General features: G+C 37.1%; 1 protein-coding gene across 5 annotated transcripts in view; it reads left to right on the plus strand.

Moving 5' to 3' along the window:
- Positions 1–12351, plus strand: part of WDPCP (WD repeat containing planar cell polarity effector) — a 148147-nt gene that overhangs the window by 6100 nt on the left and 129696 nt on the right. The window contains exon 3 of one of the 5 annotated variants that reach the window (XM_077175992.1): positions 4105–4242. The exons of the other annotated variants lie outside the window; for them this stretch is intronic. The gene's annotated coding sequence lies outside the window, so the exon portion shown is untranslated. The remainder of the gene's footprint in view (positions 1–4104; positions 4243–12351) is intronic. 5 annotated transcript variants of the gene reach the window in all.

Consider the following 12351-nt stretch of genomic DNA (forward strand, 5'->3'; position numbering starts at 1 on the left):
AAACTTGGCATACTGCAGTGAAAAATAATTTATTTGAATGTTGTTTTTTTATTACACTGCAACTAACTTTAAAGCTTCCTCATATAATACTCCCACTATGTCTTTTTGTAATCTGACCCTTTCATTAAGACTTCAAATATATTCCCAAAGACTTATCTCAGTGCTTTCGTTGCTTATTTACAAGTTAAAAGATTCCAAAGTTACCTAAGAAGTTTTTCTCATTCTATGCAATTTTTCTCTTAATAAGACAAAACTTTTGAATATCTTTGTAAATATATGAAACACCAAACAGAGGAACTAATACACTCTTAAGGAAGGTAATAAAGCTCAAAATAGGGTTTAATAATATATACACACAGTTCTGGGCTGGGTGATTTGGCAAACCCATTAATGAACTTCCGTAAAAAAGTGCTGATTAAACCTTTGGGGTTTTATAATCTATGTATGCTGTATTTGATAGGAAAGCTATTTTGGAAGTGAATCCTCAGCTTATAAGATTTGGGAGAAAGAATAAAAGTATATCTAAAAGTTTATAAAATCACTAGCTTGAATTTCTTACCATCTAAATATTTCAGTATTTCAGTGTTGCCAGAACAAGGACAAGTGCCATGTTTCTCTTGGAAAAATAAGATCTGTGGTCTTTAGAGAAATAGAATAGGGCTCTTCTCCACCTGCTGCTCACCTTTTTTCTGTTTGCACTTGACTGTCACAGAGTCGTGTCCAGGAGAATGCCAATACTGTGATGTTTCTTACCTTCATGGAGTTTCACAAGAGGCAGTTTCTTAGCAGTAGTGGGTCAGTTCCCTGTGTAATTGGACCACTTGTGACTCCCTGACAAACTAGATTGGAGGGGAATGTCATTCAAGGACTTGAAACCTGCAGAGAGAATTCAGAACAGCAGCATACTGCAGATGGTTTATTTGTTCAACGTACCCGTGTGGGACATAAATTAGTGAAGTGTCATTAATAGTACCATTAGTTTAACTGCAATGCTAGGCTCTGTCCTTGCTAAATGAATGCCACTGATTCCTATAATGAAAGCTGGGAATCCTCTGCAGTGCTGGTGGACATCAGCTTGCCTTCTGAGGGCCACTGGTGGGTTCTGAGTTGTCACATTCCTTTTCATGGGAGCTGAGACCTACTGAACATTGATAAGGTATTTTTTTATCCATTGTAGTTGGTCCCAGGCAGTTGTACCCAAACTTCTGAGTGAGTAGAGTGATCCATTATCTTGTATTGAGTAAAATCTGAGAGATGATTATCTTTTTGAATGTGCCTCTGAGAAGACAGGAGTATCCACTGCAGTGTAGTAACACCATCTGGTAGCATAATTTTTTAGATAGAAATGACTAAACTTTTAAAAACTGCACCTGTAAAGGACAGTTTGCATTTTTGGAAGACACTTAGGTGGTTTTGTAAATGTTGAGCTTGTCTTGCTTGAGAAATTGAAGGCTTGTAAAATGCATTAGAGATATGTGTTGGAAGAATAGGTGTGTATGGACTTCAAAATCACGGCATTATTTCCAATTTTATCGTCAATTAAAAAAAATTATTTCTTTCTTAATGGTTATATTGACTGTTCCTTAAATAGAAGTATAAAGAAAAGCAGGCACAGATATAAAGCTTAATGTACAAAGCTGTTTCCACTCTTTTGTACCTCATCTGTGTATTTAAGTAGATGCTTCCCAATCCACTGTTTTGCCAGTTTTTGTTCCAATAACGACCAGATACAGTGAATTGCAATGAGTTGTCTGCTGCTTTTGTCACAGAATCACAAAGTGGTTTGGACTAGAAGGGACCTTTGAAGTCCAATGCACTGAGGACACCTTCCACTAGATCTGGTTGCTCAAAGACCCATCCAACCTGGCCTTGAATCCTGCCAGGCCTGGGGCATCCACAGCTTTTCTGGGCAACCTGTTCCAGTATCTCAACCCCTCAGAGTAAGGAATTTCTTCCTTATATCTAATCCAAATCTACTGTATTTTGGATAAGAACTGTTGCCCTTGGTCTTGTCACTCTAGACCTCATGTAGAAAGTCCCTCTCCCCCTTTCTGATAAGCCACCTTTAAGTATTAATAGGCTATCATAAGGTCTCCCTAGAGCCTTCTCTTTTCCAAGCTAAAAACCCCCCAAGTCTCCCAACCTTTTTAAAAAGGGGAGCTATTCCTTTCCTCCAATCTTTTTTGTGGCTCTTTTTCTCGACCAGTCCCTAACAGGCCTGTACCTTTCTTTGCTGGGGGCTTCAGAGCTGGATGCAGAACTGCAGGTGAGTCTCAGCAGAGCAGAGTAGAAAAAGAGAGTCCTCCCCCTTGACCTGCTGGCCAAATTTCTTTTTACATCACAGCCCAGGATGATGCAGTTAGCTTTCTTTTTTTTTTTTTTTTTTTTTTTTTTTTTTTTTTAGCTATTGGAAGATTTCCTTTGTAAATGTAATTAATAAGTTGAAATTTAGACAAAAGTTACAGTGATGTAATGTCAGTGAATGAGGTGCAGCTTGTGACACAAGTTATATGAAAGCCCAGAATGTTCCTGGAACACTGCTGGCAAAGTCCTCTACCTCTTAGGAGTGCTGTTAACTTTGTTACTCTTCAACTTGTGGCAGAGGTCTCTTCCTGTGGAATTCAGTCTAAGAAAACTTGTACTGGAAAACTTGTAACATAGTGCCATTCTTGTGTTAAAATACAAAATCAGGACAGCTATGAAACAGTGATGTTGGTGGGAGTTTCATTTGAATAAGTACTCAGATAGTAAGCAGACCTTACTCCTTCGGACTGTTGCATAATAACTTGATTAATTGACTTTTCATCATAGAGTAAATTAAATATTTATATTCTATAGAGATCTTGCTGGAGTAGCTTCTTTGGCATCTGTCAGTGATGATATTTAACTTTACCAACTTTTTCCTCTTGGAGGTTTTTTTATTTATTTTCTGGGTATAATTTTTTTTTGTATGTGGTATCGGGAAACCCCCTAAGTGTCTTTTTCTGTCTGTCTGCTTTGTAATATATCAAGTAGTATCCCTATTAAGTAAATGACTTAATAAATTAATTTCACTCTGTCATGCTTGTTTTCTGAATCTGATTACCAAAACTGCAATCCTTACAGTTTCAGCATGTGGCTGTGCTCCAGTGCAATGACACACAATGTGCAGGTGGTTGAATATTCCTTAAGAAGCAGCTGTAAAATATGCCACCCATAATGCCAGTGAACAAATGTCAACTTCAGCATGAGTGTTCTTTTAAAATGTGCACCTTGCTGAGGTTATTAGTCACTCTGAATTCAAGGACATGTGAATGCAGACTTTGCATAAAGCTCCAGGAGTGGCCTACCTGTGAAGTGCTGCTGCTTGATTTTCAGAAGATGGCATGCTGTTAATTTTAAAACTCCCTCATCATGAATGAACTGCAGCAAATGCCATTTTGTAATTGAGGCCATGTAAGTTAGTTATTTTACTTGTATTTCTAACAATGAAGTTTAAAAAATCTCTTGCTGAGATCAAAGAAATGTTATCATCATGAAAGGAAATACTGCAGTATTTGCTGAATAGGGCAAGGAAACAGAAGAATGAAAATTCTGCATCTTTTCTAACATATATATAATTGTAGTCTGTTTCATGGATTAGTGTGAAGATTATGCTGTTGGCCTTCTGTTTAAAAGTAGAGGAATAATGAAAATGGTGACAATATTGCTGCTTCCCTTAACATGAATGTGGATAAGAAGGAAGCATCACACAGAATTGTAGCAGCAGCTGTGACTTTAATTTGAGCAAACCCAACTCAGACAAAGATTTTGGGAAAAGAAATCCACAGATAGAAGTGAGACAGACCCTAAAATTGTATCAGTCCTAAAAAGACTCATGTAAAATAAAGGCTTGAGAAAAATACAGAAATTACTTAACTCTGGGGAAATTACTTCCCCCAGCCACAGCCATTTAGTGGTTTTGTTTTGCTCTGCCACTTGTGTGGATGAGTTAATTAAATTGTATCTTTTACATCTGTGAAAATGGAAGGAGACAAATGTTGCAGCTAGCTAGAATGGTCAGTCACAGCTCTCTTTGGAGAGAAGACACCTCCACACTGCCCAGATTAATGCATTTATAAACAGTGTTTATTATAGGTGAAAGATCATGGATGAAGCTGTGGTGGGGTGACCCTAGCTGGACATCAGGTGCTCACCAAAGCCTATCTCATTTGCCTGCTCAGTGGGACAGAGGAGGGAGAGAAAATACAACAAAAGGTCAAGGTAAGGACAGGGAGAGCCAGTCACTGTCATGGGCAAAACAGACTCAGGGAAATCAGTTTAATTTCTTATCAATCAACTCAGAGTAGAATAATGAGGAAATAACTGTGTTATTCCTGAGGCAATGGAGACCTTTGCTGATGGGCTCAGCCTTGTCCAGCAGGGAGTCACTCCTAGACCTATCTGGCATTGGCTCTGCTGGAAATAGGGAAAGCTTCCAGCAGCTCTCTCAACTTCCTTCCCTGAAAGCTCCTGCTGCCAAAACCTTCCATGCAAACACAAAACAGAAGTGTTTAAAATTTAAAAAAAAGAGGAAAGATTATCTTTGTGCTGGAAATTGTAGTCCAAAATTTGTTGATTATGAACGTTTATTTGGAATACATGGGATTATAGGATTGCAAAAGCTGATCTATAATACAGTCACAGAAATCATGGTAATGGGAAACTGCTATGATATTTTAAAAATTTTCTCATTCTACTAATTTCTTTTTTTTTTAAAAACCTCATGAAAGCAGGTTATTTGCCAGTGGTTGACTGATGCTGTAAAGGCATCCTTGTATGTCTGTCTCCAGAATAATTATCACATTCTAGGTTGTGTGCTCAGTACCACTGTTTCCATTAGATTGCTAGTACCACTGTTTCCATTAGATTGCCATTTACCTGTGGTGTAAATTGGAGCCACATGAGAAATGGGTTGGTAGAAAGATGGGGTCAAACTGTGAACTCATTAATCATTAAAAGATCTGAACACACCACTTGAATTTTTTGGCATTTTCTGATTCCTTATTATTTCAGTTTTCAAATTTTATTACATATCAAGGTAGGCAAGCTTCTGTGAGAACTCATATTTTTGAGGAAAGGAAGAGAGAGAACGTGCACCATTTCAATGGTTGTTCATAATTTGGGGCTGCCAAACCAATGCTGTTCATGCTGACATTCTGTCTTTTCAGGCAATTAAGTAATATATATTGAGGTAATTAAAGACAATTGCTTGTAATAGCAGAAAATTATTATAATCATTTTATTTTGTTTTCCAGATAACAATGCAGATTTATAATTTCTGTGACCACATCCAGGGTTTTACTACCAGAATTGACAGGGAGACCATAAATAGTTGTTATTCCATTATACTAAATGTCAGGGGTATATATTTAAGTCTGTTCTATTTAAAAATCCATGAGGACAGGTTATGATCCTTATGTTAAATTGATCTGCAGCAGTTAAACCTAAGCCCATTCTTGGTTTTCATAAACTTCTTCATATTTTTTTGCACCTGTTGGACACAAATCAAATACACAGCTTGAAAGGGCATGAACACTTTTTTTGAAGGTTTTAAAATAAGACTTTAAATTAATGTTGAGGTGAAAGAAAAGCAAGTTTCAAAATTCTGCTACTTTGCAACGATTTCCTCAGGTAACTCCAAGCTCATTAGCAAATTTGGTCACTTGTATGCTATTCCCTCATGTTCTGTGACATTAACAAGATTCTTATAATGACTTTTTCTCCTCCAAAACTAGGAAGGCCTTTGCTGGCAGAAGCTGTTTTAAAAGCTATTTTAAAATCAAAACAAAATACATCTTGCTTTCAACAACATAGCCTACGTGTGATGCAGTCAAGAGGTGCATTTAATTTAATTGTCAGTAACCTGGGAAGTTGTAACAAAATGTGCAACTTGGGCTGTACTAAGAGTTTCTATTGAATTGGACTTCCTTTTTCTTTGTTAATGATTATGGCTGAAAAGCTTCATCAGGGTGTAAAGAGCAGTCATTCATATGGAGGACATTCATATCTATGTTTGTTGATCTTTGATGATGTGTTTAAATTTTTTCTAAAATGGGGTTTATCTGTTTAGAGGTCATACAGACATAGTGAAGTTATATGCTGTGTTGAGAATTAATGCAGATTATTCTGATGCTATTCACACTAATTGTACCGTTGACAGTTTTTTTATTATGTTATGTTTTGTTATGTTTTCCCTCTGGACTATTGCAGGCTTTTTCAGTGTAAATTTTGGTTATGTACATAATTCTGCCTATTTTAAAGACATTTCACTCATTACTTTAAAAACCTAAACTTTTTAAGTGATGTAAAAATACCTGGGTTTTCTAAGTATAATTGCAGGAGTTTTATTAAAAGCATTTTAATAATCTCCAGTTTTGCCTGTTAGCAAGGTCCTTTTTATCCTAAGAAACAAAAAGTGAAAGACAAGCAAATGGTTTGAGATTATATGGATAATTAAGTTAATGGTCCTGAAATAGAACCCGAGGAATCAAAAATGTGGTAGAGGAGCATCAAGATGGTTTTCTAAATGCTGAAGGGTTTGGATAGGACATGCAGCAGAGTGACTGAGGGAATCACAGCCTCAGGGGTTCACTCTCTGTCTTAAGCCAAAGCTGAAAGTACAGCAAGGAGAGCCCCCACTGTGCCTGTTGTGTGCAGCCCTCTGATCACAAAGGTAGTGCAGGTCATTGGCCTCAGAAAGGACCTGTATTGGAAGTATTGAGTAGATTCAAGTTCTGAAATTCTGTCCCTGGTGAGGAAGCTGCTTCTTTGTCCTCAGCTCACAGGTTTCTTGCTGGGCTTTTGATGCTCTTTTTGCAGGGGTTTAGCAGAAGTTGCCATTCATGGGGGCTGAGTGCTTGAGTTCGAGGCTTGGCAATAAGCCACAGGACACCCCGAGTGGTGTCACTCAGAGAACTCCTCCATCTTTTGAAGTTATGAAAGCAGAAATGGGGTCCTTTGGAAAAGGCACCTGAATGGAGTAGGTGCCCTGGCAGAAGTTACTTGGTAGAGGAAAACAAAGCCCAGAGCACTGGGAATGTGGTGCATTAACATCACCACGCACTAGAGGGCCCAGCCTGCATATAACCATTTCCCTAGAAGGAAGATGGGAGTAGACTGAAGGAACTTCTGTGAAATTTCAGTGATATTAGGAGGAGAAAGAGCTGTCTGAAGCCAACAGGGCTCAAAACAGGACTGAGTGTGGAGAAAGGTGATAGAGTGACAAATGCATTCAACCTGAAAATGTAATCAGACAAGCATGTTCCCCTGCTGAAGAAGGGATTTAGCAACTTTGAACTCAAAATCATGTGATTTTCCTGCCTCCTCCTGGCTAGATTAAAAAGGGGAGTGATGTTTTTAATATTATATTGTGCTTAACAAGCCATTGCGTGCTGTGTCAAGTTCATTTTCCCTATCTGCTCTGGCTAAAACCCATTGCTATCTGTAGTCTAGCCTGAAGGTGACAAGAGATTTGAATCATTGTAATTAGGCACTCATCATACTGCAAAAAGATACAACTATCTTGATGAATCAGTATGAAAAAAATAAAAAGCTGTGGGTTTTTTTTTCTTTAACTGCAGTTGGTGCCTGGAAATGTGAGAGCAGGAATGAGCTCAGCAAGAACTGAGGCAGCTTCCTCAGCATGACAACTATTGTCCTGTTCTCTGTGCAGGAAAAATTGAGTGGCTTTTGCCCCTCCAAGTCCTGTTGACACCTTCAAGTGTTCTGGGACCTCTCCCAGGTTTTACTTGACAAATATTTTCATGTGTTCCACTTCTTTCTGATTCTGGAAAATACACAGAAAGAATTCACTTTCTGCACTTAAGCAAGAGCTATGAAATGAGGTATTGTTTGCCTTTTAGGATTGTTGCTCCAGGGCACACTTTTGCTGTGAAGTATAAGTGATGAAAAAGTGGATCTGCCCAGGTTTGTGGTTGGATATGGCAGAAATAGGGTATAAGGAGCTTTATCCCTCTGGGGAAAGGCATATCCATGCACACCAAAAAGTAGGTTTTGTGACACTTATTACAGCTTTGTATTAATAATCAAATTTTGTTCTAATTTTTGCCTATGTTTTAGAAAAGGTGCAGAAAAAAATCCTGAAATACATATGGCTTTCACCAGGTAGAAATCCATTGCTATTTTCACCTTTTCTTTCTGGGGACAATGAGTTACCCTTCATTCTTTTTATCTGAAGATACTTTATCTTATCACTCATCCATGCATCTTTCCTCAAAGCCTGGATAACATTCCTTTTTTATTATTAAGATGTTGCATTGTTCGAAAATGAATCAGGGAATGGCATTTATTGCCCAGTAGCATGCCTTATGAACAGTGGAGTTTTGTCATAATCTCAGAGTGTCTAAATTCAGGGTTCTAATGCCAATTTATAAGTGCTCTAGTTTTCAAAAGTGAAATGTGACTATGGATTTACGTACTTATTTCAGTAGTGGCAGCTGAAATGGGATAACATACTTTGGGAGGAGCAGGGAGCAAGCAGAATGTTGCTCACCCTACATAACTACCCTGTAATAGATCTTTCAGAGCTTTGAAGAGTGGGTGTTTTTAATGACTATGTTGTATCGTTTAATGGATAATTTTAAAAAGTTACACACTTTTGCAAGTTAGTGTTAAAGCTAAACAGATTTGGAATGTGCCAAAAATAGATTTCAAGCTGGGGTTTGTAAAAATTTACTCTTCTGGAGTGAGCAAATACTAATTCTGTTGGTCATGAAAACTGTGTCTTTGTCTCTATTGAGATTATGGTTTAAATCAGTAAATATGAAGCACTAAAATATTTTATATATATATATATATATATACATATATACATACATACATACATATAGATATATACTAGAATTAATTTGGCTTTGCAACTTTAGGTATTTAACAAGAAATGTACCTGAGAGTTTTCCTTTCTTCCAATGATGAACTAAAGACCTAGCTCAAAGTAGCAGCCCTAATTTGCAGATAGATAACAGATGCATTTATATCCAGAACACTGTTATTTCCCTTCTTGGTTTTTTTATCATCACCTGACTTATATAAGTAAAATCTGCTGAGTAAGTAGTTTTTTTTATTGTCCCCTGAAGGGACAAGTTCACATAGTCTACCTTCCAGTTCACACATTCACTACTTTCCATCCTGCATTCATTTTTGGGGCATGCATTAAGTTGGCTGACTTAATGCATTTGGTGGATAAGGCAGAGATCTTAAAAGCTTCAAATGTGAATTTGTTTTTTTTAAAATTCAAGGAAATGCAAATTGGTGTTCCCTTCCCCAGACTGCTCAAGAGAAGACTGTGACCTGAGCTCAAGGATTTTTCTCAGTTTGGCCTTTGGTATCAGTGGTTAACTATGGAGGTCCTGCTGGCTGAGAGGGCTCCAGAAGCCATGGTGGGCTGCTTTATGCTTGGCTGGCACCAGAGTTGCATGTAGTGGCAGAGGAGAGGAAGCAGAAGGGAAATGAAGGGCATGGCTACAAACAAGTGAACGAGCTGAATATAGTGTAGATGGAATTTGGGAAACTCGAGGGAAAAGTGAGGAACGTAACATGGAGGTTTGGGAATATGAAGTTGAGCTTGAACATCACCAATGCATAGAAAATCAGACAAGTTGCAGTATCCTTCACTGTTTTGTCTGTCCTTTGGATTACAACCTGTGTGTGTTGTGGCATAAAAGAACACTGAAAATAAATTTTTAAGTGTGTAATTCTTGTTGCCATTTTGTTTTCAAAACTCACTTATTCATCATGGGCGATGTTTCCTTTGTTTTCTGCTGACAGAAGAATGCCTCCTTGTTCTTACATGTTGATATATGGCTTCGTTTGAGGGAGATTGTTGGTGTTGCCTTTAGCACAAATGATGTATGCATTTGCATTTCTGGAACACTTTCAGAGTTCCCCATTTGCTTTTATCTCCTTTACAGAACGAGCAACTCTTTTCTGGTTTATCTTTTCTGAAGATCAGCGTAGATTGTTGATTACAGGGTACAATAAATTAACTTGTCAACTTTTGCCACATTTCATGTTTAGGTTATATATCTGAACAATATTGAAGATTTATAGAAAACTTTAAAAATTAATCTGAAATGTAAACACTTGAGAACAAAAGGGTTTTTTTTTTAAACTGGATTTTATTTCTAAAAGAGTGCTGCATAAAATTGCATATCTCTATCTAGAACAAGCTTTTTAATTTTAGTTGCTAAAGGGGTTTTAGAGTGATTTATTAGACACCTGACTGCAAAACTAAAAGTATATTGTTGTAATCCTATTGTTGTCTTTATTTGCCTAAACCAGAAAAACAGGGAATTTGAAAATACAGTGTTCATTAGAGTAAAAAACACAGGGTTTTTTATCATGTTTTGTTCTTCAGTTTGCTTTTAAAGGAATTTGTTTTCTTACTATATTTTAAAATAGGCTTGAAAAACTTCATTATCTGAAATTACTGCACGGGTGGGAAAAATTAGTAAATTTTACTTTTTCAGTAGTCTGATGAATGGCTTATTCACTTGTGGGCAGCATAATTTGTTTTCCAGTCGCAATATATAGAAACAGTTTTGTTCTTGCCTCTCTATTCCATTTTGGCCTTCTAATCAGAACTAACACTTTGAACACATCAGTGTTTCGAGCTGGAAATATTATTCAAACTGAGCCTTTTTATCCACAAGTTGTTTGGAGTGAATTCTTGAATTCCACAAGAAGAGAACTAGGCTAACTACTTTTAGCAGACAAATTTTTGTTTTTCATAAAGAATAAACCATTTCTGGTCTAGCCACCCATTTCCTTTTTTTTTTTTCAAATGTCTTGGTCTCAGAGGAAAATCCATGGAAATTTCTTTCATGGTTTCAGAGGATCATAAAGTGATTTAAAAAAAAGAAAAACAAGCCACAAGCAATGGGCATTTAATTCCCAGTTCCTTTTTTTTTCTGTGTCAGTTTGTTACATGTGGAATTTCAGTTGTATCCTTTCAGATTTGAAAAGATCCCAAAGTAATTTTTCTTCTTGAATTCTGTTAAGCAGTAAAAGACCCTGAATTCTACAAAAAAATCAACCTTTTAACAACTTTCTGAGAGGAAAGGTAAGGGTTCTTCACCTTGTCTCCCCCTGCCACACTACCTTCTCCCGAACAGGACCTTCCTTTAGCCCTTGGGCAGTTTTCTCCCCATTCCTTTACCATATAAACTTGATTACATGTCTCTGAATGCAATTTAAGGGATTCCTGGGCAAGGGGCAAGTCAGACCTGAAACAGGAAAAGCCTTTTTACTCCCTAGAAATGAATTTGAATGTTTACCTATTTACTCAAGGTAATATTTGTCTTTTAAAAGCAGCACCTAACTTTTTCTTTTTGTAGTCTTTCCATTTCTTTTGGAATGTTCATTTCTAAATGCCTAAATAAGAAATAAGTTTCCTTGCCTGTTGAAATTTCAAGAACTCTGCTAACTGTGTTTTCTTTGTCAGTGGTGTTTCCCTATAGCTATTTTTGCTTAGAATTTGTCTTGATTTCAGACCTGTTTTTCAGAGCTCAGTTATTGGTTTTTTACTATGGATAAGATTGACAGTCAGAGATTCTTTACCATAATTATTGCTTGAATTGTCCTGTAAGTTGGAGTTTTCTGTGTTTTGGCAGGGCGGGGATGTGTGTTAGTACCTCTTTTGCCTGTTCGTTGGGTTTGATGTATTAGAAACTAGCAAAGACCAGAGTTTATTGTGGTGGTGTTACTAATGCAAGAAATCAGCCTGTCTTGTTTTGTGACTGTGGCTTTCAAGGCTTTTAAGTGTTTTTAAGGGCAATTTTGTGTTGCAAAGAAGAAAAAATAGCAATTCCCTTGTAGTGAACACTGGGATCTCTCCTCTCTGTTTGCACTGACCATGAGTTACCACATGCACGGCTTTGGGAGATTGGGAATTACCAGCAAAATCCCAGCAATGGCTGCTGTGGAAGAGCACATATACATGGGAACATTGTAATGCATTGAAGAATTATTTCCTTTTAATCCATAGCAAAAGTCACAAGTTTCATAAGTTTCATCACTTCCCTGAAGTAATGGTGGTTGTCTTTTTTTTTTTTCTTTTTTAAACTGGTGTGTGGTAACTCAGGTTGAGCAAAAACCTTGGCCTGGAGCAGAAAATTGCGAAGTCCTTTACACTATGATAGATTTTTTCTTTCTATTTCTTAAAGTATAAATTCTAAATACTCTTGTCTGCTTAGGATTATCTTGATAACAAATAAGCTGTACAGTTCTTGGGCATCTTTTTTTCAATGTTCTTTTCTTGTACCTCACTTGATTTATGCAGCCCCTCTGTCACTCCAGTGAGAGAATGACCAC

This window comes from Agelaius phoeniceus, chromosome 3, assembly GCF_051311805.1.
Source record: "Agelaius phoeniceus isolate bAgePho1 chromosome 3, bAgePho1.hap1, whole genome shotgun sequence".
Classification (NCBI taxonomy): Eukaryota; Metazoa; Chordata; class Aves; order Passeriformes; family Icteridae; genus Agelaius; species Agelaius phoeniceus.